At 48.5% G+C, this 27382-nt stretch overlaps 1 protein-coding gene across 7 annotated transcripts in view; it reads right to left on the reverse strand.

Annotated features, from left to right (window-relative positions):
* The window catches only part of PTPRS (protein tyrosine phosphatase receptor type S), a 220860-nt gene extending 199886 nt beyond the window's left edge, over window positions 1-20974 (reverse strand). For all 7 annotated transcript variants that reach the window (XM_088149347.1, XM_088149346.1, XM_088149345.1 and 4 more), the window contains exon 1: window positions 20835-20974. The gene's annotated coding sequence lies outside the window, so the exon portion shown is untranslated. The remainder of the gene's footprint in view (window positions 1-20834) is intronic.
* Window positions 20975-27382: the final 6408 nt, after the last annotated feature.

The raw sequence follows: 27382 nt of genomic DNA on the forward strand, positions 1-27382 counted from the left end.
TTCAGAGCCTGTATCTTGCCGCTCAATGCTGAACCACGCACAACCCACGAGGCCACACCAACATGCAAACAGTAACCCCCTGCCCCCTGGATTAATCAGATTTTAAACCAAAATGGTGCTAAGAAACAAAATGAAGAATTGGGGGGCTACGTGTAATGGCATGTGGGAAAGACCTTGGGAGATTGGGCCAAGAGACACTGCCAAGGGAACGTTCAGATAAGAGAGGGCATAGCCCACAGCTGCATAACGGGTGGAGAAAGAAACTCAGAAGGGACCCTCCCTAGTTTCTCAGGCAGTAAAGGAGACGGGGGAGATTTGTACTTCCAGACTTGCAAGTTTCTGTTCATGTAGCCTTACAATAAAGGAGAATTAGCTCCTGGTTGTGATTCCTATCTGGTTTACGCCACGAGGCCAAACCTAACTGTACTACGGGTACAATTAGCGTGGGCTCCACCAGCTTTTTAAAGCAACTAGCAGGTTTGGGGATGGGCAGTGAATCCTAACTGGATCTCGTGGACTGGTTAACCCTTTATGGTCAGTAATGTCTCCAGACTGGATAGAGGTGGGTTTTGCTTCTGAAAACAAGCAAAACCCCCACCCCTATGCAAACAGCAACTCAAGGCCCAAACTAGATTAGCTCTCTTGCAATGTATTTTAAGAAGATATTCTTGGAATTGCTTTGCCTGCATTTTATTTAGCCCTTCCTGGCAAGACACCCCCCCCGCCCCCCACTAAATGGAGGTCTGGTTGGGATGGATCAGGAGAAAGGCTGGGTAACCTCCTTTAGTTTGGACTATCGGCCAGTTAATCATTCTTCCTCTGGATTCATTTTGTCATATACACCGATACAAAACCAGAGCTTTTGAAGTGTCAAAATGCCAGTGGCCACGAGAGGGCAGGAAAGAGTTTTCTGTGTCTCTCCGTTGCCCCCTCGTGGCCACTTGGAATATGGCGGTCCAGGTAGAGGAACCCCGTATAAAATAAGACAGTGTTGTCCAAACTTGGCCACTTTAAGATGAGTGGACTTCAACTCCCAGAATTCCCCAGCCAGCATGGCTGGCTGGGGAATTCTGGGAGTTGAAGTCCACTCATCTTAAAGTGGCCAAGTTTGGACAACACTGAAATAAGAGATTCAAAGATCACCATTCCACACTGCTTTTTAAAATGAGGAATGGCATTTGTGGGGGGTGGAAGTAATCTTATTTTTCATTTGCAGCAATGTTGTCAAGCAGAATCAGTAATTAACTGAGTGAGTGGTGACTCCCTGCAGTTGTCTCTTCTCTGGGGCCCAGTTGGAAAAACTGAAGTTCCTCTCAATAGTCCATTACAAGGTCTTCAGGTTCAAGGGTTCCACGGATATTTTGTGAAAAGCAGCCTTTCTCCTCCTGGCTGCCATTCAAAGGGACTCCAACTCCCATCGCTGCCATGTAAAACATATAAAACGTCCCTGGTGGGTAAAACAAAGGAGGGCATTGATGTGGGACTACGGGATTTATAAACACATCTGGACAACAGCAGGCTGGGAAAGACTGATTAAAGGTGCTTTCACGAATACATATAATTACAGTCCAGATTTAGTCGCATATGCGATCTGTGATTTTATGGAGAGCGTAGATTAAATCAGAGCCTGCGGGCGTAAGGAATAAAGCCGAACCACAAATGATTATGTGAGAACAGGCAGGAGAAGAAAATAACTTTCCTTATTTTACTCCAGAACTGTTTAAGGAACTTTTCATTCTTTCAGGCCAGGCCAGGAAGCAGCATTGGGCTTCCACTTTTATCGCGTTCGCCTTGGGGGGAAAATCTGTTCGCCTTTGGCGACCACACTCGGCTGCCCGCTTCAACCAAGTTCCCTGAACTTTCTGTGACCGATGCAAGGGCTTAAGGAGTGAAAGAAATTGAATTGTCTGCAATGCTGACCAAATCACATTTTCCCCCACCAGCTGGGCTATAGGAGTGCCATGTATTCAAGAACTGCAACCCGTTACAATGCAGAATCCGGAGAGAGAACAAAACGACAGATTATTCTCTGCTTCTTTAATGCTTGTAAGAAGCGGCTTCATAAAGGAAAAAACTTAGGGGTGGCGAAAAAAAATGAGTTAAAATGCTCCGTGAATTTTAGCGCGTTGCTGAAATGTATGCGCTGCAGACAAAGGATCTACCTCTGCATGCGGGGGGGGGGGGGGAGAGGCAATTTGGTGCAAAATGTTCGAAAAGGAAACTCTTCGAAACACACGCGCGCACGCACAAATTCACCATGGTTCACCGAGTAGAAAAATGCTGATTGGCATCAATTCTCAGATGCCATCAGGCTGCAGTGGGACCAAGAACCAGGTTGGCAGATGGAGAGGAAGGGGTGGGGCATATGCAAATGAGACTCTGCCAGGAGCCAATGAGAGGAGAAAGATAAAATGAAGATCCAGAAGCTTAAGAAATCCATTCTTAATTTAGAGCAGTGTTTCTCAACCTCGGCCACTGTAAGAGGGGTGGACTTCAACTCCCAGAATTCCCCAGCCAGCATGGCTGGCTGGGGAATTCTGGGAGTTGAAGTCCACCCCTCTTACAGTGGCCGAGGTTGAGAAACACTGATTTAGAGTTACTCACCCACTGGCTTCCTGAGCACATCTTTCTCCTTGCGTTTCTACCAGCGCATTTTGCTTCTATGGGAAAATTCATGCCTTCGATGGGATTAGCTTTGTGGCTCTTGGTTCTGACCTCCCACAAACCGTTGGGAGATAAATCAGGGAAGCTGTACCTTTAAATCAGTGTTTTTCCAACTTGGCCACTTTAAGATGGGTGGACTCCAACTCCCAGAATTCCCCCCTTAGCATGGCCTTTGCTGAGGATTCTGGGAGTGGAATTCCCCAATCTGGAAGTTGTTGTGGATGAGACACACTGATTTAGAAAATGAACCCAATTTCCTGTGTTTGCAAAATGCATTCGTTGGGTTCATCTCATGCAGTGTTCTTCCATCTTGGCTACTTTAAGATGGGTGGACTTCAACTCCCAGAATTCCCCAGCCAGCATGGAAAGGTCTCTGGAATGTCCCGCCGCTAGATTCGTATTCAACAAAGAACCCTGGAATGAAACCAGTGTTTTTCAAACTTGGCAACTTTAAGAAGGGTGGAATTCTTGAACTCAACTCCCAGAATTCCCCAGCCAGCATGCATGGACTTCAGCTCCCAGAATTCCCCAGCCAGCATGGAAAAGTCCCTGGAACTTCCTGCCACTAGATTCATATTCAACAAAGAACCCTGGAATGAAACCAGCATTTTTCAAACTTGACAACTTTAAGAAGGGTGGAATTCTGGAACTCAACTCCCAGAATTCCCCAGCCAGCATGCATGGACTTCAGCTCCCAGAATTCCCCAGCCAGCACGCTGCTACAAGATGTTATTGCAAAGGCCACTGGGCTTTGAAGAAGAAGATGTCTCCCACAGCCACCCGCAAGGCAGCCCCTTCGCCTGGAAGAGGCGGCGCATTTAAGCCCCTCATTCTCAAAGGCTATTCCCAGAAACGCAAAGCTGTCTCGGCGGCCCCTCAGAGGCAGGGGGTGACATCCGCGCCCCTTCCCCAGACGAACTCCCCTCCGCGGGCAACTATAAAAAGATTAGCAGGGACTACAGGTTTGGGGCATCATATTTCCTCTCCTGGAAGGAGACACACGCAGTCCGTCTGCCAGCAGAAGGCCGTAAAACCGTCTAGCCAAGCCGCACGGACCACCCGATATCCCCTTTCATCCCCTCCGGTCCCCGGCCCGCTCTCTCCCAGGGACGCCAACCCGGGTCTTCGGCGTCTCGGTCGTGCCGAGCTCTGCTCCGAGTGGTTGCTCTTCTGCTTTCAGAGAAAGAAGAGAAGGGCCCCCCCAAAGGACCCCCTGCCAGGCCCTGCAGTGCAACCAAAAGCCGTCTGGGATGGGGTTAAGGCGTCCCGGGGTCTGCATCCCGCCTTCTGCAGTCTCTCAGAAAGTTTCCAGGGGTCCTTCTCTCCCAGGAAGTCTGCAATGGAAGTTTTGGTCCAGTAGCATTTGGGAAGGGGGGGAGGAAGAGGAGGAGGAGGAGGAGGAGGAGGGAGGGAGGAAGGAGAAATGGAGGAAGGGAGAAGGGAAAAAGAAGAAAGGAGAAAGGGAAGAGGAAGAAGAGGAAGAGAAAGGGAAAGGAGGTAAATGGATGAAGAAGGGAAAGGAAAGGGGGGAAAGGAAAGGGAAAAAAAGAGGGAGGAACAGGGATAGGAAAGCAATGGGAAAAAGGGAAAGGGAAATGATAGAAGGACGTCCTTTGAACTGAGCATAAATTCTGGTGATTGCATGGATGTAATTTTCTTGGCAATAATACGCATGTGGTTTGCTCCCATCTCCTTCCATAATCTTTCTCAACTTTTCCGTCTACTCCTCAAGGCTGGGATTAGCTGGTGGTCTCCCTTCCAAGTACCCCATAGAGATTAAAGCTTTTTAAAAACTCTTGCTCGGGAGCTGCGTTCCAGGATGCAATCAGAAGAGGCAGGATTAGGTTTCCCTTCACACCCTGGCTGCGGCCACACACTTTTACCATTTTTTTGGGTAATACATTAACCTGCGGCCACACACTTTTACCATTTTTTCACACAATACATTAACCTATCAACTAATCAATCTGGGTTCAAGCTTCACATATTACACAAACGCAGCTGCTGGGTCTGCCTGACGTAGTTTTGCAAGTTGTGCAAATGTGCTAATAAACACACATCCCCAGCCAATGCACTCTGGATATACAGTGCCTGCGTTCCCACGGCCAACCCTTCACTAATTGCCTTTTAACAAATCAATGTTTGGCTACGAACTCAAAATGGTAGTGTGCCAAAAAACAGTAAAAAAAAAAAAAAAAAGAAACTTTTCCTGGGTTCCCACAACCCCACTGATCCAATTCAATTTTAACCTGGCCTAGTGAGTCGTGTGAACCCAGCCAACCAGTGTCAGGGAGAGGCGGGTTGCGTTTTCTTTCAAAAATGTTGCCTCTTTTTATCATGATAGGCCTACCTCCCTTCTCTTTTTACCAGGCCAAGCAAGCATCTTTTTCAGGTTTCTCACCCACTGTATCCTAATGCTAAATTGGGCAGATTTTACTTTACACATGCTCAGAGAAAACGGAGAGAGGGAGGGAGGCGACTCTGCAAATTGCACGGCAGTTTTGTGGAAAACAGACCTCACGGCTCCAAGATTAACAGGGACAGGTAATTGGGAAAGGTGCATTTGTTCTCTGAAACTCTAGGAAATGGGTACTCTTACCTTTTCACAACAGCCTTGCAAGGTAGGCTCAGGTGAGAATAAGGGATCAAACACCATGTCATGGGTTTTGGGAGTGTGGTTTGAATCTGGCTCTCTCTGGTCCAAAATTGTTCAAGACAATTTAGTTCACTGGTTCAAGGACAGACACCCATTTCTGGACCCCTTTCCTATTTGGGGTTTTGAGAGATGCGGCATGCATTCGCACAAAATGGTTGTTCTGCTGGGCCACACTCATAAAACATTCCTTTTTCAGAAGGCAAATAAATACACTTGCCTAGCCCTTGATTTGGGATGCAGGGAGAAGATGCACGTTTTGCAAAGGCATTTTAGGGAGGGAGCTATTTTTATTTTTAATTTTTAACCCCGCCTGAAAAGTTAGTTCGGGGTTTTATGAATGCTGTCGGACCACCAGTCTTCGCAATTTCTCAGCCGTTTTCTTCTCCAGCCAAAGAGGCATCTGCTTCTCTGCCTTATTCTCAGCCTGCTTGAGAATTTCTTTGGCATTTCTCTGGGCGAGAATTTCGAGCCTCCTTTATTGCTGGGGCTGGCGGAAGGATACACAGGCGCTGAGGCTGCTTTTGTTTTCCCACCCTCAAAATTCCACCCAAATTCTCTCCGACTCTGAACAGAAGTTCCAAAGATTTTCTTTTGTCTCATTCAGCGTCGCTCAACCTTGGCCACACTTGAAGTGGTGTGGACTTCAACTCCCAGAATTCTCCAGGCAGTAGGCTGGGAGCATTCTGGGAGTTGAAGTCCATGCATCTTACAGATGCCAAGGTTGAGAAGCATTGTAATTGAAGGAGACTGGACGGGGGGGGGGGGGGGGAACAATAGGAGATGCCTGCATTTTCCTTCCAAATAAAAAAAGAAAATAGCAAAAAAAAAAAAAAAAAAAGTGGGAACTAACACAATGATGGTCCCCCCCTCCAAGTTTATCCCTTTCCCATTCTCAGCACCCACGATGCTTCTCCTTCGGTGCCCAGTTGCCACTCTCAAAAGGATCTTTCTGCGCTCCACGCGAATGCAGAATTTCCTCCTCCATTTCCACCCAATTAGCTGCACGAAGCTGTTCTGAAATGGGCGAAGGCTGTTTCGGATAAAGACGCATAAAATCAGGCGACGTAAGACCGGAGCGCGACGCAATGAACGCCTGGATGTTCGCACCGGTGGCTTTGCTGCAAAAACGTGGAGGGGGTGTGTCAGATTTTGATTCCCCCCTCCCTCTGTTTCGAGGCCATCTTCCCACATTGCCCTTTATAGCATCATTATCATATATCCTTTCTAGAATATATATTATAGTACAGGATTGTACGGTAGCTTATGTTTTAAATCATCTTTCTTTGCAGTGGTGGGGTTTGCAAAAATTCTAGCTGTCAATATCGGTCCTCGGAAGCCATCTTTTGGAAAAAAGGGGGGTCCCCCTTCCTTTGTTCCTTTTTTAAGCTGTTAACTCCCCTGGATGGTTCTCTTGGTGTTAAAGTATCAAAACATACTATAAGATAGCATTATACGTTGTTGTAAGCCAGTGTTTCTGAAACTTGGCAAGTTTAAGATATGTGGACTTCAACTCCCAGAATTCCCCAGCCAGCCATGCTGGCTGGGGAATTCTGGGAGTTGAAGTCCACATATCTTAAACTTGCCAAGGTTGAGAAACACTGTTCTAAGCCCTGATGGGAACGCACAAATGAGAAGCTGTAAAATAAATTATCGTGAACCAAGTCGCGTTCGTTCATTTCTGACAAGCGCAGGGGACAAAATCGCCAGCCTTGCTAACAGAAGCCCACAACAGCTATTAATCTGGGTTGGAGGGTGCTGGGTTTGATCGGCGGAGAAGGATCGCCTGCACAGAATTTCTGGTCGCCCTAGGTTACCAGAGACTTTGTACAGAAAAGTTTTCACTTATTCTTTTTACTCAGCTGTGGATTGCATTGAGATGGGCGGCCGTACAAATTTCGTAAACAAGCGGGCAACAGATATTTTTACTATTTATTTATTTATTTAGCAAACGCAGAGAGAATTTGCTTAATCAATGCAACGACGTTTGCATCAAAGACATTTCTTTGATATCAAAATAAACACTGCCAGATTCCCCTTCCCGAAGCCTCAGAACGGGCTTCCTTGTTCACCGTGGGAAGGCTACAGAAAGTTGGGTTTGTTTGTTGATTTACAGCCATCTTTTATCCCACCACCATCTGAATCGGCTCTCGGCAGTGGAGTGTCGCGAGTTCAAATCCCCCGGGGACAAAACATCCAAGTGAATGCTAGTGGCCCTTGGAAGGAAGGCTGAAATCCAAACTGCCTGTCTGTGGATTTTTCTCCTCCTCCTCTCCTCTTCTCCCAAGACAGTACCGTAGCTAGTAACCTTTTACGTAATATTTACAAGACCCGGGCCATTCTAGTGCGCTTTTGAACACTGCACAATCGAAGGCATGAATTTTCCCATAGAAGCAAAATGCACTGGTAGAAATGCAAGGAGAAAGATGTGCCCAGGAAGCCAGTGGGTGAGTAACCATAAATCAGTGTTTCTCAATGTTGGCAACTTTAAGATGGGTGGACTTCAACTCCCAGAATTGCACAGACCAATCATCCTATCTAACAATGTACTTCCGGCACATCGGTGCATTTCTTCAGAAAAGGGGTGAACTAGAAATAAACAAAACTTTTCCTGGGTTCCCACAACCCCACTGAATCACAAGGCGGACGTGCAAGCGATTGTAACTCTAATCCCACCAACCAATCTGAGTCTCCCCCACTCACTCCTGTCTCCGTTTCCCAAAAGGAACATCTGCATTTTGCAATAGGTAAACAGTCATAGGAAGACAGTAGAATAAGACAGGAGGTTAATTTTGTGCAATAAAACAGTTTTGGGGGGGGGAGTCTTTGTGTCGGTGTTCTGCACCATATTAAGAAAAAACCTAACAATACCCCAAGTCCAAATAAAACTTTTTTGGAAGATCCAATTAAAATCAGTGGGGCGCAGCCAAAAAGCATGTTTATAAGGAGGTTAATAAAGGAGAGGTGCGGGTTTATTAAAAAAAAAAAAAGCAGGGAGATACATGGAGTGTGCAATTGCTTGGATTAAGAAAGGGGGGGGAGGAAAATCAGAAGGGGGGGAATGATTTCTCCAAGTTCAGAAATCAAACCAGTCCCATCTGGTGGAACCGGAGGCGAGAGATGGAGATCCGCGGCTGCTTTAACCGGAAGCGGATCCAGGCCAAGAAGCGGAGAACGAGTTTTTTTCCATTATTTTGAGAACCGGCGAGTTATCCATCAAGCCGGCCCACAAAACGTAAGGAGGCGAATTCACAGCAGGAATGCGAGGGGGTGATCGAAAGAGATTAGGAAAAGACAGATGCCGAGGGAGTGGAAACAGGGCGAGAGAATTTTCTCTCGGCACTTTAATTTATTTATTATTAAATTTGTATGCCGCCCATCTCCCCCCAATGGGCGGCTCACAGTTAAAATCAGAAACCCCGTCAACAATGAAAAATCCCCCATAAATAGTTAAAATCAATTAATCCATTCAAAATCAAATAGAGACAAATGTAGACTTTGCAGAGCTCCAGAGGCTAAACACCAGGTATCTGCCCTGCTGCCCGAAGAAAATCCAGTCGACAATCCCCTCCCACCCCGCCATAGATACCCCAAGCCAGAAATCAGAAAACTTTCTTTCTTGGAGACGGAGATTGTGAATGGACAAGCACACTTATGACATCCTCAGAGTTGCACATGCAACCCGTAAAGAAGGCTGAGAATCTCTGCTGAAGCCCTCTTTGCTCTCGGCCTCACCCAGGACTAGAAACTTGTGCCGAGAATCTCTGCTGAAGCCCCCTGGGTTATTACAATTTCACAGTTTGCTCTCTGCCTCACTAAGGGCTAGAAACGTGTGCTTTTCCCTGACTCCAGGAAAAGCAGAGATTCCCGAGGGCTTAAGCACAGATACACACACGCACAGAGCCTGCTGCCAATATTGCTGGCTTTCGTTTCTAAGCTCTTACAAAGCTTCTGTTCTCTTTGAGAGTACAGTAAATAGAAATTTGCCCCAAAGTCTTTCATTCCAGAGCAGGTCGTACATTTATTTATGCAGAGAAGAGAAAAGCCATGCCTGAACAGAAACCACCAAGCCTTTGTAACCAGCTTTCCTCTTGAGAAAATGGTTTTATTATCAGAAAGGGAGTGAAAGGAGATGAGATGAGATGGGGTGTGTGTGTGTGTGTGTGTGTGTGTGTAAGACAGAGACAGACACAGAGAGAGAGAAGAATGACACATTGTTCATTTATGCCAACCAGGCCTAATTCATCCCTAAACCTAATGCATGAATCATGAATGAGCGGTTGCGTTCACATGCACCCTCTAAAGTTGGCTAAAATGGCATTTAAGTTTGCTGCTCAGCCTGGCACCAACATAGCCCTTCCCTCAGCAAGCTGAAGCCAGAAATGGATCTGCTTGCTTTGATGGGGCACATAACCTCAGCACAGCCTTTGTGCTTTGTTAACCCAGGTTTAGCATGTTGTGTGAATCAGGCCAACCTCTCTCCCTCTTTCTCCGTCTTGTTTCCATTCACTAAGCATAGGCAATCCGTAAGCAAGAGTCAGGAATCTCTGCTGGAACCCCCTGGCTTGACTATTACAGTGTCACACTTTGCTCTCTGCCTCCATGAGAACTAGAAACGTGTACTTTTTCCAGACTCCAAGAAGAACCCAAGGAAAAGCAGAGATTCCCAAGGGATGAAACACACACACACACACACACACATCTCCACGCACACATAGTAAACTTCGTAAAACTAGCTGGGTTTGGACAACATGCCGGATGTAGCTGAAATGGGATTAATGTTGTTTGTGGTTAATGTGCCGTGAGAACATGCTGGCCTTAGCAAGTGGGGTAACCTGGGCAGGTTAAGCCCTAACATGGGTCTAATGCGAGCAAAGCTGTTGTGTTTCCTTAACCCAGGTTTAAAATCAGGAGTCGAGGAACAACCCCTCTGCCGACTTGCTGATTTTGATGAAAGCTTCTACCTCTGAATAAAATTAGTGAGTCGGCAAAGGGGTTGTTCCCAGACGCCTTCTGATTCTTTGCCACCGTAAATTACCACAGTTCTCCTCTACAATAACCCAGGTTTCGTGTATGTGCGAAGCCGATCAATACACTGAAAAGGCTCATGACGGTGTGACCCCTAACTCCATCCCCAGCCCCCTTCTCAAGGCAGATTTTTCAGCAGGGGGCTGACCGTAGCCACCAGCCTCATTTATTTACTCCTTTATTGATGCACTGTGAGCAGGAAACTGAGCCAACTCCGGGAGGCAGCGAAGGACAGGGAGGCCTGGCGCAATATGGTTCCTGGGGTCACGAGGAGTCGGACACGACTGAACGACTGAACAACAACATTGATGCACTGATTTATTCGTTCGATTTCGGAGCTGCCCAGCTCCCAAAATAAAGCCCTTCTGCTTCATGAGTAAGACAGATAGAGAGCCACTTTGGTCTAGGACAATGTTTCTCAACCTTGGTAACTTTAAAGCGTGTGGACTTCAACTCCCAGAATTCCCCAGCCAGCATGGGAAAGAAAGAAAGAAAGAAAGAAAGAAAGAAAGAAAGAAAGAAAGAAAGAAAGAAAGAAAGAGGGAGGGAGGGAGGGAGGGAGGGAGGGAAAGGAAAGGAAAGGAAAGGAAAGGAAAGGAAAGGAAAGGAAAGGAAAGGAAAGGAAAGGAAAGGAAAGGAAAGAAAGAAGGGAGGGGGAAAAAAGAAAGAAGAAAGAAAGAAAGAAAGAAAGAAAGAAAGAAAGAAAGAAAGAAAGAAAGAAAGAGGGAGGGAGGGAGGGAGGGGAAATGAAGGAAAGGAAAGGAAAGGAGGGGAGGGGAAGAGAGAGGGGGAGGGAGGGAGGAGAAATGAAAGAAAGAAATGAAGGATAGAGACAGAAGGAAAGGAAATGAAAGAAAGAAATGAAAGGATAGAGAGAGAAGGAAAGGAAAGAGAGAGGGGGAGAGAAAGAGGGAAGGAAGGAAGGAAGGAAGGAAGGAAGGAAGGAAGGAAGGAAGGAAGGAAGGAAGGAAGGAAGGAAGGAAGGAAGGAAGGAGAATAAGGCAATGGTAAACAACTTCCATACAGTTTCGAAGAAAAGTATATGGATGGTCCATCTTGCATCCTGGTTCAAACCATTATGGTTGGGTTAAAAAAAAATGGAGCAAGGAACTGATTCAGCCCCACATGAGGAAGAGTCAACGTGTTCCTGAACTCAACCTAGTTTGGCATCGGAATTCATTCAAATTCAGCGATAGGTCAGTTTCCATGACTGAGGGTGGTCTGGATTCAAGCCGGGTCTCCCACTCCTAGTTCAGCACCTTCCCCACTACCCCGCCCTGACCCTTGGGCTAAGAGTGGGGGGACGGGCTCGGAGTCCCCCAGGGGCCTCCCTTGGCTGAAGGGGGACTGGAACCCAAGTCTTCCCATTTTACTCCAGCCTCCACTACACCATTTTGGCTGTCAAATTAACCCCAGAGTCCCTAATCCACAGACAGACTAAGGCAGTGTTTCTCAACCTTGGTAACTTTAAGAGGGGTGGACTTCAACTCCCAGAATTCCCCAGCTAGCATAGGTGGACTTCAACTCCCAGAATTCCATGCTGGCTGGGGAATTCTGGGAGCTGAAGTCCACACAACTTAATGTTGCTGAGGTTGAGAAACACTGGTTTAAGGTGGCAAAAAACCCAAAGGAGGCTGCTAGCCCCGTTTCCAACTAGCCAGTTTTATTCAAAGAAAATTCAAAGTTTTTGTGAGTTTTAGCCATCAGGCTCCTTCTGTGACTGTCTGGGAAGAACTGCTGATAGTCCCCCACTACTCCATGGCTGACTGGGGAATCCTGGGAGTTGAAGTCCACACATCTTAAGGTTACCAAGTTTGAGAAACACCGGACTAAGGCCCTGGGTGTTGAACCCAAGAAGAAATCCATCTGGACGCGACAGCCACACAATTCAAATTTACGCAAGGGGCAGACCAGACCGAAGCTTCAGGACCACAAGTTGTGTGAAAACAGCACGGATGTGGTCTCCTGAGATCCTCCCTGTCGTTTTCAACACAACCAAGGGTGGAAATGATTTAAAAGGGTTCCCTCTATGGGGAATTATTATAATAAATGTTTTGGATGTTAATTACATTTAAATGTGAATCAAGTGGGATTGTTTTGCTGTGGTCCAATCCACTTCTGTGCTGGCGTGATCCCCACTGACGACCACACGCCCCATTTAGTTTCTGTGGGGAGGCCAGATGAAGATTTGATCATGCAACCCACTGCAAAATTCACAACATCCTTTGGGGGTGCATGCCGGGAGAATCTTCCCCTCTTTCTGCACATCCCTCCCTTCTTTTCGTTAATTCTCCTTTCCACAAGAAAAGATCCGCTGTGCTGGTTTCAAAGCCCTGGAATTGTAGGATCAAACAAGCCCCGAATTTTGGCCGACGGGCTACAGACAACCAGAGGGAAAATCTTTGAGAACAGCTGATTTGATTTAATTTTGCGAGCTGCACGCTGATGCGCTCTCTGTGGTTCTCCACAGCCATTTCTGATCCCTGACCTTGTGGTCCAGAAAGGCCCTCCAAGATGGCTTACCATTTAAAACAGCCCTCACCAGAAATGATGCCTCTGATGTGTGGGAACTACAAGTCCCAGAATTCCAAGCTGGTACGGCTAGTCCCTGAACTAAGAGTTGTGGAAGTCATGTGTTTGGAGCTGCACTGGAGTGCACAGATAACCTTAGAGAAGGTATCCTATACCTTCATCTCAGGCACCTCCCATCTCTGTATCCTGTTTACAGGCAGTCCTCGCTTAACAACAGGAATTGGGACCGGAATTTCCATCACTAAGCAATACGGTCATAAAGTGTGACATCACACCACTGCATCGCTTAGCAATGGAAATTCCGGCGGTCCCTGTTGCTGTCGTTAAGCGAGGATCTCGGGTCGTTAAGCGAGGACCTCCTGGCAACTTCCTGCCAGCTCCAACAAGCAAAGTCAGTGGGGATCACAGAAAGCTACATCCTCTGAATCACAATCTTCACAACATCAGAACAGGATCTTTGAGGCATCTCCAGGAGGGTTGAATTGGTTTTCCTGCCCATGGCAGAGGGATGGACTAGATGATCTTTGAGGATGCCCTCCAAACCCCAATTCTGTGATTTTATCACATATATAGAAAATACAATATACCACGCAGGAGCATTCACCTGCATGAAGAAACTCCAGATAATTAAGAGACGTATTAAAAGAGGTCAGAGTAAAGTCTGCCAGAAATACACCCATCTAGGTTTTCTTGGCATCACAGAAGCGGCTTGTCGTAGCCTCCCTCCGGGATTTTTTTTCAATTCTCCAGTCCAGCCTCCAGTTCTAGGATCTCCTGGTGGCGTCCCATCCAAGGCCAAATAAAACTGAACCTGCTTATCCTTCAGGACCCAGCTATGATCTGCAAAACGCCATCAGCAACTGAGGCAGCACCCAAACACCTTCAGGAAAAGCCTCCGAACAGGGAGCGCAGGACGAGGGACCTCAGAGCGGGCTAGAAAAGGCCATGGCTGGCCCTCGGAGGCATTCCACGCTGCAACACTTTGTTGCAGGCAAAGATCGAGGCACTCCAAGTCTCTCCACTCAAAGGATCTTTGAGGCTGGGCAGGCGACCAAGCGGGGAGCGCCGCAGACAAGCGAGAAGATGCCTTCCAGCGCTGTGAAGCACACTTAAGACTCCTAATACCTCGATGCTTAAACCGGGATCACGGCTTCAAGGCGCCTCGCCCCCCCCCACCGCCGTGTACCCCCTCCGGCAGCTGATTTCCAGCTGCTGCAGTTGTTTACTCAGCCGAAGCCAAAGAGGGCAGTTGTTCCACGGGGTTTACGACAGACTAGGAAAAGAAAAATGCAACTGTTTTCCAAAAGTCTTTCCAGCTGTTCAAAAGAGGCACCCACAAGTGCCGATGGAGACAGGCCAGCTCTTCTTTTTTAATCATCCTCATCGTCGTCTTACACTGCCAAGCAGGGGGTGAACAAGCCACAGACCATGTGCAAGGCCGGGGTGCCAAACGTGGAGATGAAATGCAAAACTTCTGCGTGCAAATTCTTTTATTAAATTATTAGTATTGAAAAGAACTTCAAAGAACATCAGGGCGTTTAAAGCACCTGCTCGGTTTAATATATCTATTTTCTTTTATCTCCCCGCCCCCCCCAACAATTTTTAAACACGTCAGGTTCTTCGCTCTGGGATCCCCTTTACGTATTGTGGAGGCACAGTATGTAAAAATATATAAAAATTAGAGCCCTTTTGTTTCTGTTCCCTGGCAACTGAGAGGCAGAAACCCAGTGAAGTCTGGTCTAAGGCTGTCCCCAAAAAGCCGAGGCAAATAACTGCTCATCTCTGCTGTGTGCCTGCATCAAGTCACCGGCCCTCTCAGGTTGACTGCTTCTGAATGTGGAAGTTCTACAGCGTGGAATCCACGCTGGACTGGGGTTCTGCAGAGAGGATGGGAAAGCTGTACAGAAGAGACAACCTTGTAGCCACACAACTCAGAAGAGGCATGACCCACAGTATCCTCTCCAACTTTTCGAGAGATGCCTTCAAAGACTCACACCACCCAAAAGAAAAAAAGAGAGAGAGAAATTTAGACAGATGTTTTCCCACGGTCATTGTTCGGGAAGCCGGGTGAGTGAAGAGAAAAAAAAAACAACATTATCTGGCAGAGACCTCTCTGTTCCTTCTCCCCCCCCGCCCAGCAGATCCGATTTTTCACACCCTGGAAATGAGCCTTTTTCCCTTTTTAAAATTTTTGGGGGGGAACAAGACCTGTGAAGTGTTTTAAAAAGAGGGAGAAGCCGCAGCATTGCAGAAAACAATTGGGGAGAGGGCAGAAAGGATTCCATTTTTTGCCAATGTCACCCTGCTGGGGTGACCCCAATTTGGGCTACAGACCATTTATATCATATTATAGCCCCCCCTGAATCTGCTGGAGTGGGTGGCTATACTAAATTTAAATAATAATAATAATAATAATAATAATAATAATAATAATAATAATGGGGAGAAGGCTAATCTTTCAGGACTGGCTGGGACGAAGTGGGAAGCAATGCGCCAATTGTTAATCCCCACCCCACAAACTGTATTGCAAGAGAATTGGTGGCATGCCACAAGAGGCCTCTGCATGACTCACAACACTGGCATTGCTTTCTACCCTCTCATCTACATTACAGGAGGGTGCCCGGTGAGACTCTGAATGAGTCTCAGATCCGGGAAGGCTTCTTCCCAACCAGAAGCGAAGGGAACATCTGGTGTGTAGTTATAGAAAGCTTCCTGTGCATCGGCACACGATATATATGTAATAATAGTTTAACTGGTAATAATTTCACTCCTCAGGTGGAGACTCTCATCCAGTGTTTCTCAACCTCAGCAACTTTGAGATGGGTGGACTTCAATTCTCAGAATTCCCCAGCCAGCATGCATGGACTTCAACTCCCAGAATTCCCCATCCAGCATTTGTGGACTTCAACTCCCAGAATTCCCCAGCCAGCCATGCTGGCTGGGGAATTCTGGGAGTTGAAGTCCACACATCTTAAAGTTGCCCAGGTTGAAAAACAGGTGAGGGTGCCTGGCTGCTCAAATTTTAATTTTAAACCAGCTCTCTTTTCTATTATGCTACCTTTAGGCAGGTAGCAACAATTCCCTGGTCAATTATATTATTTACATTCCTCCAGCTTTGGCATACCGTTCTTGCACAGACTTTATTCCTTTGCATTGTGATGATAAGAGCGTTGCTCAGCTGAATACCACTGTTTTCTCGCCCGGGTAAGACACGGGCTCACAGAATCACAAAGTGGGAAGGGGAATAAAGAGGTCCTCCTGCCCACCCCCTTGCGCACTCTCTGTCCCTCGACAAGGATCCTATCGATTCTTCATCTGGTGGCCTCCGATTCTCTATGGATTTACTATGCTTTATTTCAGACCACTTTCCAAAGTCACGTTGGGTGGGCCGGAAGTGCTTCTGTATGAAATCAGAGCCTGTGGTCGCCTCCTGCTTGGAGTAGAAGTGGGGTCCCCATGAACCCAGAGATGTTCTTGAGATGTCAAAATGGGGGTGGGGGGGAGATAGAGACTGCAAATGAGACGATGCCTAATTTTTGGTGGCTTCAGTCGTATGTTTGAATCCATTCTGGACCCTCTCCAAAGAACAGACAAATGTGGAGAAGTGTACATGAGGAACAGGCTATAAAATGCAAAGAGTTTTCCTGATGCAACTCTGCATGATTTAAACAGCTGGGCATTGCCTCCTTCTTGCACCGAGCAGGCCAATTCCATCATGGCCTCTTTTCTGGGGGTGGCTGAAGCTTCTGTCTAACCGAGCACAGAGACACAGAGACAGCAGAAGGCCCCGCCCTTCGAAGAGGAAGGCTACCGCCACCCTGCATGAGTCACAGCATTGAGCTCCGCTCTTGCCCTCAAGGAGGTGCATGCGATGTGGTAACGCCTGTGGATAAGCAGGCAGTGGGCAGCTCTGAGGCTGAGCATGGCCCAAAGCTCCTTCTTAAAAAGTCTGCTTTGTGTGCAAAAATAAAATACAATAAAAAGTGCATGTTTAATCTATGGGTAGGATTAAAGGAACATTCCCTAGATCCTGCCATCTGGTGTAAGAAGGCCATGGGGCTGACGATCTATAAAATCTTCCTACATTTCTGTTTAACTCAGAACCATGAGGACTAGAAACTTCCTGTTTTGTCTTTAAGTAGCAATATCTATATGCCAAAGGTATCAGGGCTCAATATTCTTCTTTGTCTGGGACCCTGGAGAATCAGAGGAGAAACAAACTAACTCAACGTAGGATGACTTCCAAAGCCTGCCTCTAACTCTGGCTCCAAAACTTGCACATCACAGCTAGTTTGGGGACTCTATTCTGCCTGCGCGCAGGTTAAGCAGAGGAAAAAAGGAGGAAGGAATACGCAGCATTTAGCCCAAGTGCTGCTAGACTGGAGAGAATTGCACACGCTCCTCTCCCTTTCTCTCCTCTCCTTCCCGAGGGACCATTTCGTGTCTGTCTACTTTAAAAAAAAATCCAAACAAGTGAGAAATTGTCTATTTTAAAAAGGCAGAGATTGAAGGTACTTGGTAAGCAAACGAGCGAGAAAGGCAACGCGCACCTCACGCTGACACGTTGTGAACAAAGTAAATTAACTCTTATGTAAAGATTCCATTTTGCACACACACACACCCCGCGTTCAAGCAGCTGGCAAACCCTCGCGAAAAACCCTGGCCAGGCGGTGAATGGTGCTCTCCCGGACAGAGGGTTGCCTACCGGAGGGAGGAAGGAAGGAAGGAAGGGAGGGAGGAAGATGGGGAAAAGGGAAAAGGAAGGAAATAAATGGATGAAGGGAAGGGAAGGGGAGAGAGGGAGGGAAGGAGGGAAGGAGGAGTCTGATGGGAGAGGGAGGGAAGGAAGGAAGGAAGGAGGAAGGGAGATAAGGGAAGGGGAAGGGAGGGAGGGAGGGAGGGAGGACTGAGTGAGGAAGGAAGGAGGGAAGGAAGGAGATGGCAGATGGGGGAGGGAAGGAAGGAAGGAAGGGAGGGAGGAAGGGAGGGAAGGAAGGAAATGGAGAAAGAGGAAAGAAGGAGGGAGGGAGAAGGGAAGGAGGGAGGAGAAGGAAGGAAGGAAGGAAGGAAGGAAGGAAGGAAGGAAGGAAGGAAGGAAGGAAGGAAGGAAGGAAGGAAGGAAGGAGATGGCAGATGGGGGACGGAGGGAGGGAGGGAGGAGGGAGTTGGATGGGGAGGGACAGAGCAAGGGATGGATGGATGGATGGATGGATGGAAGGAAAGTGATGGACGGAAGAGAGGATGAAGAGGAGAGGAGAGGAGCCGTTTTGCTGAACCGTTCAACCGCTCAGAGATGAGATCATACCCAAATACTGAGCAAGGGAGAAGAAAGGTCGCTGTAAAAGAATCATTAAAATAAAGCCCCGAGTGGCACCCTTCGGAATTCGGCTCGTTCGTCACTCCTCTCGGCCTCTCCGGCGTCTCCCTCCGCCCAACGTTCGGGGTCTCCCACCTTTTCTTTCCGGAACAAAGCGGGTCTGGAGGCCGGGGGGGGGGGCGCGAGCTCATAAATCAGGGCTCTGTAAACATGGCGATCCCCCTTCGCCCAGGCGCGGAGCGGCCCATTGGCATCGGCGGTCAGGCAGCCGGCCAAGCCTCGCCCAGTCCGCTGCGAGCCTCGGAGGGACCGGGACGCGCTGGCAGGGCTAGAAGGCTCCCGGACAAGAGCCGCCCGCTTCCGTGCCGGGGAGCCGTCCGGGCCTGGGCGAGAGCCGCACTTCAGCACGCCGCGGAAGCGCGGCGCCGCATCCCACGCGTGGGCCGGGCTGGGGGCGGCGGGGCAGTTTTTCACCTGCGGCGAGACTGTTTTAGGGCAGACCCTCCGGTCTCCATCTCTTTCCCACTGCCGAGGGGCAGGACACGGAAGGTCAGCTGGCAGCAATCACAGGCGGCACCAGCCAGAGGCCCTGCATGGAACACACACACACACACACACACACACACACACACACACAATCTAATTTGGAAGGTGTCTTGCCCAGGTTCACCAGCTTTCTCTGCACGTACTGGACAAATCCCCAGCCAACGTGGCTTTTATGGCTGGGGATGATGGGAAGTGTAGTCCCGCAGAGCTGAGGGGTGCCTGGCTATGGATGGGTGGTCACCCAGACCTACTGCTAAAACACAACACAACACGCTAAAACACAACACAACACAACACAACTCGACCCTCTGCGAAAGTTTTCCCCCAGAAAACTCTTCCTTGCAAAATTCAAAGGTCCGATTGTGAGTTCAAATTTTGATACTCGTATTTCCCCCTTGCTGTTCTGCGTTCGAAAGCTGGAGTGGCATTGCTGCAAATCATGATTCCTATTAGCCCAGGCCCATCAAGATTCAGAAGGACCACTGGGGAAAAGCCGGATTTCGTTTTGGTTTAAATAACTCACTTCTAGCGTTTAAATCCTGCAGGGTGACCGGCTACCCTTTGTTCATTAGAGGTTGAATAAGCAACAAAAGAGGATTTGAAAAGGCTGGGTGGAAGAAGGGAGGGGAAGGTGGGGAGAGAGGGAAAAACAATGGTGTCTCTGGATTTTAAGCAAAACTTCCAAAATTTCATTTCTACCTCCCACTCCACCCCTCCACACACATACTCGGGCCTTGGTGGAAATTTAGTTCAGCCCACTGTCAATGCATCTGGGGGTCAAAATCACACAACAGAGATTTTTTGCCAAGCGTGTTTTGCAACGAAACCCTTGAGCGAACGCCAGGCCAAATGAAATAACCGTTGTTGTTTGGGAAAAAAATGGCATAGAGAAAAGACACGCACTTGTGCTGAATGGAAGAAATACTGCAATCAGAAGGCAAACTTTTTTTTCCACTCGGTTGCAAAATCCCTTTTGTTCCCAGTTCCTGGAACTTAGGATAAATGACACAAAAGAGAAGAGAAAACAACCACGGTGTTAACTGCGACCAGTTTCGAGGAAATCCCACCTTCCCTTCCAAAAAGAAGCAAAAAGACATAAAAATGGGCGGCGGAGTTATAAAGACAATCCATCTGATTTTGTCTGATTTTATTTTCTAAAAAATCACATTTGGGTTTCTAGAACTGGATGAGTCTACCCAGCCAGGGAAGGGGGGAGAAAGCTCCTTCCATCCCTCCTCTCTGCACACATATGCAGAAGTTAACCGCCTCCTTTCTCCACTGAAAGCCCAGGCGATTGGCTTGAAAGAAAACAAAAACGGAACGAGAGAAGGAATGGTGGAAAAAGTGGAGGAAAAACACGGCGGAGAAGGCTGGAACAGCGCAGAAGAGAAATTGGGAGATTCCCAGAATGCTCCAAATGGAAGAGGGGAAAGATGTTAAAGGACAAAGAGAATTAAAAAGTGTTTCGGTGCCCACCCCAAATGTTTATTTGCTGTACAGAAAAAACTGCCCAGCTGTTAATTTCCAAACGGAAAATCCCAAAGTTTGCATTTGACACGGCCCAAACACAGCCAAACTAAAATAGAGAACCGGGGGTGGGGGGGTGGGGTGGGGGGGTGAGAGGGCAGGGGGGTCTCCAATGTCTGCGTGGGGTCCCCTGAACGCCAAAGGAAGGAAAAAGGGGAACCGCCTGGGTGTACATCTGCTTTCGATTAGGGGGAGAGACTGACTCAGTTCCCCCTTCCCCATCCGAAGAAAGTGAGAAGCGAGATCGAATCCGAGGACGCTGCCCACCTGGCGTTCGTTCGCTTTCGGCCCTAAAATGCAATTTGGCTCAACGGAGCAGACCCCCCCCCGCTTTTTTTCTTTTTAAAAGAGAGAGACTGCATTTTATAAAGAAGTGAAGGAGGGAGGGAAAGCAGGATTAAGAGAGGAAAAAACAGCCCCCTGCCCCATTTATTCCACAGCACCCACTGAAGAGCGAGAACAAATGTTCCCTCTCCCCCCCCAGCCCAGATCTCCAAAAGATCTCCTTAACACAAAGTATCTCTTTCTGTTTTTAAAACCAAGTAAAAGAAGAAAAATAAAGCTTACGCAGGAAGCCTGGCACCCTGGCCATCCAGGCACCGACCCCGGGCCCCCCTCGCTGCCCTCCAGCGTTGCAGAAAAGCAAACAGGGAGAAGGGCTCTGCGGTCCAACTTTTTAAGTTTGGGAGAGACGCGGCCAGAGCTGAGCCAGGCGCTGCGAGTGGGAGGAGCTGGGGGGGCCCCACGGGGAAGAGAGCGCGATGGGGAGGGGAGGGAGGGGAGGGGACCAGCCAGGGTGGAGGAGAGAAAAAGGGGGTTGAGGGAGGCGCCGAGAACGTCCCAGCAATCAAGTTTTCCATGCAAGAATATCTGATTTTTGAAAAAGCTGTTGCATCGACACACAGCGTTTCTCCACCTTGGCAGCTTTCGGATGCGTGGACTCCAACTCCCAGAATTCCCTGGGTGGGGAATTCTGGGAGTTGGAGTCCACACATCCAAAAGCTGCCAAGGTGGAGAAACACTGCCCTAAGTCTGAGGGTCCCCTTATTCTGGCCAGGCCTGAATTCTGCACAGGTCCAGGCACACTTGTGTGATTTATACCATGCTGGAGCTCAGGGAGGCAAGCGGAATTTTTGGACTGCGGATGGGAGACCACTAGGAAATCCCAGCATGGAAGTTGACATTGGGAAGCTGCAAAAGGGGTTCAGAAGAAGTGAATGTATGGCTGCTAAGAAAATCAGGAATTGAGCTTGACTTGAGGTTTGGGCAACATTGGGCTAGCGAAGAGGGTGGAGCCTCCTACTCGGGTGTCATTTTTATTAACCCCAAGAAGGCCTTGGGGAGCCCTCTATGGTCAGGTTTCATAGGTCTTTCGCAGGGGCTCCCATATCTGATCTTGGCTGAGCTTGACCAGATTAGGACCTGGATGGGAGACCACTAGGAAATTACAGAAGGACCCTCTGGAGGAAAAATGGCAAACCACTTCCATACTGTTCGCAGGATAAGCCCCTGCTACATCATCTGAGATGATTTTGCCATGTGGATTTGCCGAACGTCACCTGAAGGCTAGACTACCTCACTATCCTCTACTTGGGGCTGCCCTTGAAAACTACCTGCCAACTGCAGTTGGTGTAGAATGCCCCACCTGCTAGTGGGCAGGTGACAGTGGCTTTCGTGATGCAATGCCTATTTATAGGCGCTGCATCCATTGCCAAGAGGGCTAGACCTTTACACCACTATTTTTCAACCTCAGCAACTTCAAGATATGTGGACTTCACCTCCCAGAAATCCCCAGCCAGCATGCATGGACTTCACCTCCCAGAATTCCCCAGCCAGCATACATGGACCTCACTTCCTAGAATTCCCCAGCCAGCATGCATGGACTTCACCTCCCAGAATTCCCCAGCCAGCATACATGGACCTCACTTCCTAGAATTCCCCAGCCAGCATGTATGGACTTCACCTTCCAGAATTCTTCCCTGCGTGCAGGCTGAACTGCCAGGGGACCCTGCTCCAGAAGGCAGATGCCGTGACACCCACCACCCGGGTCCCACCAGATGATGCTGTTTTAAAGATGGGACCTGGAGCGCGGCCGCCCTGTAACATTTTACCGGCCCAGCAGAAACAGGGGGAGAGGGGCGGACCCTCAGATGGCCAGGCCCTGAGCCCCCAGGGCTTCTTAGGTGACAACCAGCACCTGAATTGCACCCGCAAGCTGACTGGTGGCCAGTGCATTTCCCCTAACGGAAGCGCTACGTGGGCGTACGGAGGTGCCCCCGAAACGGTCTGCGTGGCTGCATTCTGGACCGGTTGCAGCCCCCGAGCGGTCTTCAAGGGCAGCCCCATGTACAGCACACGGCAGTAGGCCGTGCATAAGATGCGTAAGACACGTGTGACTCTGAGAAGAGACTCCCTGACTAGGAAAGAGTGCAGCTGAAGGATCTGGCAGAATTGTGCACCGGTTCTCTCTGGGGGAGTGCAAACCGTTCCAAAATAAAGACAGAAAGTCCCTGGTCCTGGGAGAAACCCAAACCCACAGCCCCTCGTCAGGGTTGAGTTTCAGCCTGCTGTTCCCCATGCTGACCCCAAAGGCCACCTGGGACTGGGACAAGCGTGGCTTGAGCGCCACTCAGCCAGGGCGAGACGTACACCTGGGTATCATTAGGAAACCGAGGATACCTGGCCCCGTGTTGGCAGAGGACCACCCCCAGCAGCTTCCTGTAGATGGTAAAAGGAGGGGGGAGAGCCTTGAGCCCTGTGGCACCCCACAGTTATGGGCCTCAGGCTAGACCTTCTGATTCCACCGGTCAACATTGACTGGAACCAGCTGCCTAGGAAGGAGCAGAACCACTGTGTTTGCTCCTACCCCCAATCTTTGCAGATCTTCCAGGAGGATGTCATAATCGACAGTATCAACAGCTGCTGAAGGATCCAGGAGAACCAGGACTGGAGTCCCACCACATCCCTGTTCCACCAGAGGTCCTCAACGAACGAGATCAGTGCCATCTCCAAACCACGTTTCAGCCTGAAGCCCAACTGAGAAGGACCCAGGTCATCCGTTCCCTCCAGGGCCCTCTGAAGCTGCAGCCTGACCATCTTCCCCACAACCTTGTGTCAAAGGAAAGGTCAGAAGCTGGATGAAATCTTGGGCAAAGTATTTCCCTGTCTTCTTTGTCAGATTAATCTCCCAAATCTGGAAACAACAGGGAAGGGGATAAAAGCACACTGATTTGTGACACGCCGCAAATCGGTGCCAATTGTGAAAAGTTTAGTGGTTTGGCATAATCCATTGTGATTCCCCCTTCGTTGTCTATCATAGGGACTAGAAGCTTCAGAAGGGTCGAGGGCAAGGCCAACGTGATTGTTGTTGAAAAGAAAAGAAAAGAAAACAGCAATAAGAACATAATGAATGAGGGTGAGACAAACACAAAACTTTCTTTTTATTTATCTGCGGGCCTTGTAACCTTGGAGGAGGAGGAGGAGGGTTGGACTTAGGTTGAAAATTTAGCCACTTCAGACACTTGGCTGATGTCTCAAAAACTCTGCATTCCTTGTTTTGGTTAGAAGTTCCCTTTGAAGGCCTGTGTGTGTGTGTGTTTATGAGAGAGACAGAGAAAGTGTATCTGGAGGCAAAGCCATGTATATTACATTTCTCAAACATCTTCCCCTCTTCGTGAATTAAGGAAAGAAAGAGAACGCCGCTCACTTAAAGCCCAAGGCAGCTTTAATTCTGGCTCACGAAAACACATTTCCACCCACGCGATTCAACCCAGTGGGGGCGGTGAGTGTGCAAGTACAGTGTGTGCAAGCCCAAGAAATGGGCTATTTGGATTGCACCCCAACAGGGAAAACGTCTCCCCACATCTCTACCTAAAAGCAATTTAATCTGCAACGGAGATGTCTCATCTTGGCTCCGTACGAGGCCTGCCTTTCTAGCTTCCCTTGCACGGGAGAAAACTAAAAATATTCTTTGTGCGGGTAATAACAGAGGGAGAGCGAGCTCCTTGAGAGAACTACAAGAAAGCATCAGTCCGACATACCTGTGGCACGGGGCACATGCGTTACTCTGAATAGGCCCAGCATCGGTCCCTATGCCCAGATAACTCTCAGAAGTCCACAAACTTAGCTTGAAGCCGAGAGCCGCCCCAACTTCCTGGCTTCCACCAGGAACTTGAGATAAACTACACCTATGCCTGGAGGCTCCATTTTGCTGTCGTAATGGGTTTCCCTAAAAACAGCCCTGCTCAAATCCAGTTCTCAGAGCAGCCCATCACACAACCGCGGACAGATCCTCAAGACAAACCGGAGCCGTTTTGAAAGGCGCCACCGGGGACCTGCAAGAAGGCTTTAAAGATGTTTTTCGCCATCCCTCCCCTCAAGGCTCCCGCCTGCCCGTGAGGATATTCAGGCATCGTCCAACTGAACTGGGGACCCGTCCTTTGGGATCCTCTTCCCCGTCTCCTCCCCACCCCAAAACTTTCTGTGTTTCTCCAACCTCTGGAATCCGGTTTAAGGCTGCGCTCCTGGTTCCATCTTTCCGGGGCCACAAGCAGGAGCCCCGGGAACGCGAGCAGCAGAAGGCGTGGCTGGGCCACCTGTGAACCTGAGATTCGGTACAATGGTTTGCAGTGAACTGCAATCAGACCTTGGCAGTTGCCCAGGAATACAGACTCTGGGGACAGGCTGAGGACTGAGAAAGCAAAATTTATATCTCAATTAAGCCAAAGAAATGAAGCTGGGAATTTGCATATGGCCGTGGACGGCCACCTGATGAGGGGACGGTAGAATAATTATTATTGCTGGTATACAGTTTCTGTATGGGTTTTCCTTCTTGGGCACCGGCCGGTCTCTTGGACTGGGGCAGTGCATTAATTTAACAGATTTGTATATGGCCATAAATCTTTATCAGTGTAACTCTGGGCAGCAAACAAAGGATAAAACTCAATAAACAAACAAAAACTTATTTAAAAGGAAACCGCTGGGATGCGCGCACACACAGAGATTCTGGACAATGAACAGCGAGGATAACACATAATAATACAATACAATGACATACCTATACATACATACGTACACACACACACACGTATAAAACATGCATACATGTAAAACACACATATGTATAACACACACATCTAAAACACACACACACACAACACACACATGTCTAAAACATACACACATGTAAAGCACACACGTCTAAAACATACACACACGTAAAGCACACACACATCTAAAACACACACACACGTAAAGCACACACAGTCTAAAACACACACACACGCAACACACACGTCTAAAACATGCACACACGTAAAGCACACACGTCTAAAACATACACACACATAAAGCACACAGTCTAAAACACACACACATGCAACACACACATCTAAAACATGCACACACGTAAAGCACACACGTCTAAAACATACACACACATAAAGCACACAGTCTAAAATACACACACATGCAACACACACGTCTAAAACATGCACACACGTAAAGCACACACACGTCTAAAACATACACATGTAAAGCACACAGTCTAAAACACACACACATGTAAAGCACACACATGTCTAAAACACACACACGTAAAGCACACACACGTCTAAAACACACACGTAAAGCACACACATGTCTAAAACATACACACGTAAAGCACACACATGTCTAAAACATACACATGTAAAGCACACACACATCTAAAACACACACACGTAAAGCACACAGTCTAAAACATACACACACACGTAATGCACACACGTCTAAAACATACACACACACGTAACACACACACGTCTAAAACATACACACACACGTAACACACACACATCTAAAACATACACACACACGTAACACACACACGTCTAAAACATACACACACACGTAACACACACACGTCTAAAACATACACACACATGTAACACACACGTCTAAAACATGCACACACATAACACACACACATATAAAACATACACACACTGGTAAAAAACACATGCACGTATGTATAAAACACACACACACAGAGGCCAGGGAAAGACTAAATCAAATTCTGTAACTTGATAATTGCACAAACCCATTTTTCCAGGTCCATGCAATAGGCCGAACTACAAACCAACTGATCTGAGATTGGGTTCACACAGTACACCAAGCCCCAAAAAATCCCAACCAAAGTTAAAATTAACTAAGATGGGCAGGAGGTTGGACTACAGGATCTCCAAGATCCCTTCCAGCCTCTGCTTTCTATGATCTGGTTATTTAGGCCAGCGTTTTTCAACCTTGGCCGCTTTAAGCTGCGTGGACTTCAACTCCCAGAATTCCCCAGCCAGCCATGCTGGCTGGGGAATTCTGGGAGTTGAAGTCCACGCAGCTTAAAGCGGCCAAGGTTGAAAAATGCTGTTTTAGACTTAGCACATTGTCCAAATGCAGCCGCAGGGGCTTTTCCTGAGCCAGTTAAGCGTGTCTACGTGCACACAGAACCCCTGTATTGCGACCATCGGAAGCAAGAGGAAAAGCTTAGCACATCTGCATCTTCTCCACTGGCAAGGGGCAAGGAAGAGACTGCCTGGCTGCGTAGCAGAAGCGGGGAGCAACATGCCTCCATCGATCAGACCAGCAAGCCACCTCCTCACACACCCTCCTCCCCCCCTTTCAGACCCCCAGCCCCGGTCAGTCGTAGGTGTCTGGGGCTCCCCTGTTTCACGCACTCCCCCCCCCGCCGTCCTGGGTTTTGCATCCACTTCTGCAGTTCTTCCTTTCCACACCTGGCAGAAAATCCAGCCGGCCGGGAAGGGCAATGCCCCAGGGTGACGCCAGGGGAGAAAATGCAGGCCCTTTGCCCGCCAAAGCTGTTTCTTCCAGCGCTTGGAAAAGGGCTGGCGGTTTTCCTCCTCCTGCTGCCCCGAAAGGCCTCGCTGGATGAAGTCACGCCGGACTAATGTTCGGGAATCGCTGCGTATTTCCCCAAGGCCTTCCCGACATTTTTCCTCAGTTTTTCCCTGCAATGATTTCCCAACTTCACCCCCCCCCCCCCACGACTCAGCTCTCTGGCTCCCACGGAGCTCAGCAGCGCCTTGGCACACAGCTGCCCTGCAAATGTTTTCCTGCTGGAA

This window comes from Python bivittatus, unplaced genomic scaffold (genome assembly GCF_059951505.1).
Source record: "Python bivittatus isolate LINGU-HERP-01145 unplaced genomic scaffold, Pbiv_v1 ctg000580_np1212, whole genome shotgun sequence".
Lineage (NCBI taxonomy): Eukaryota > Metazoa > Chordata > Lepidosauria > Squamata > Pythonidae > Python > Python bivittatus.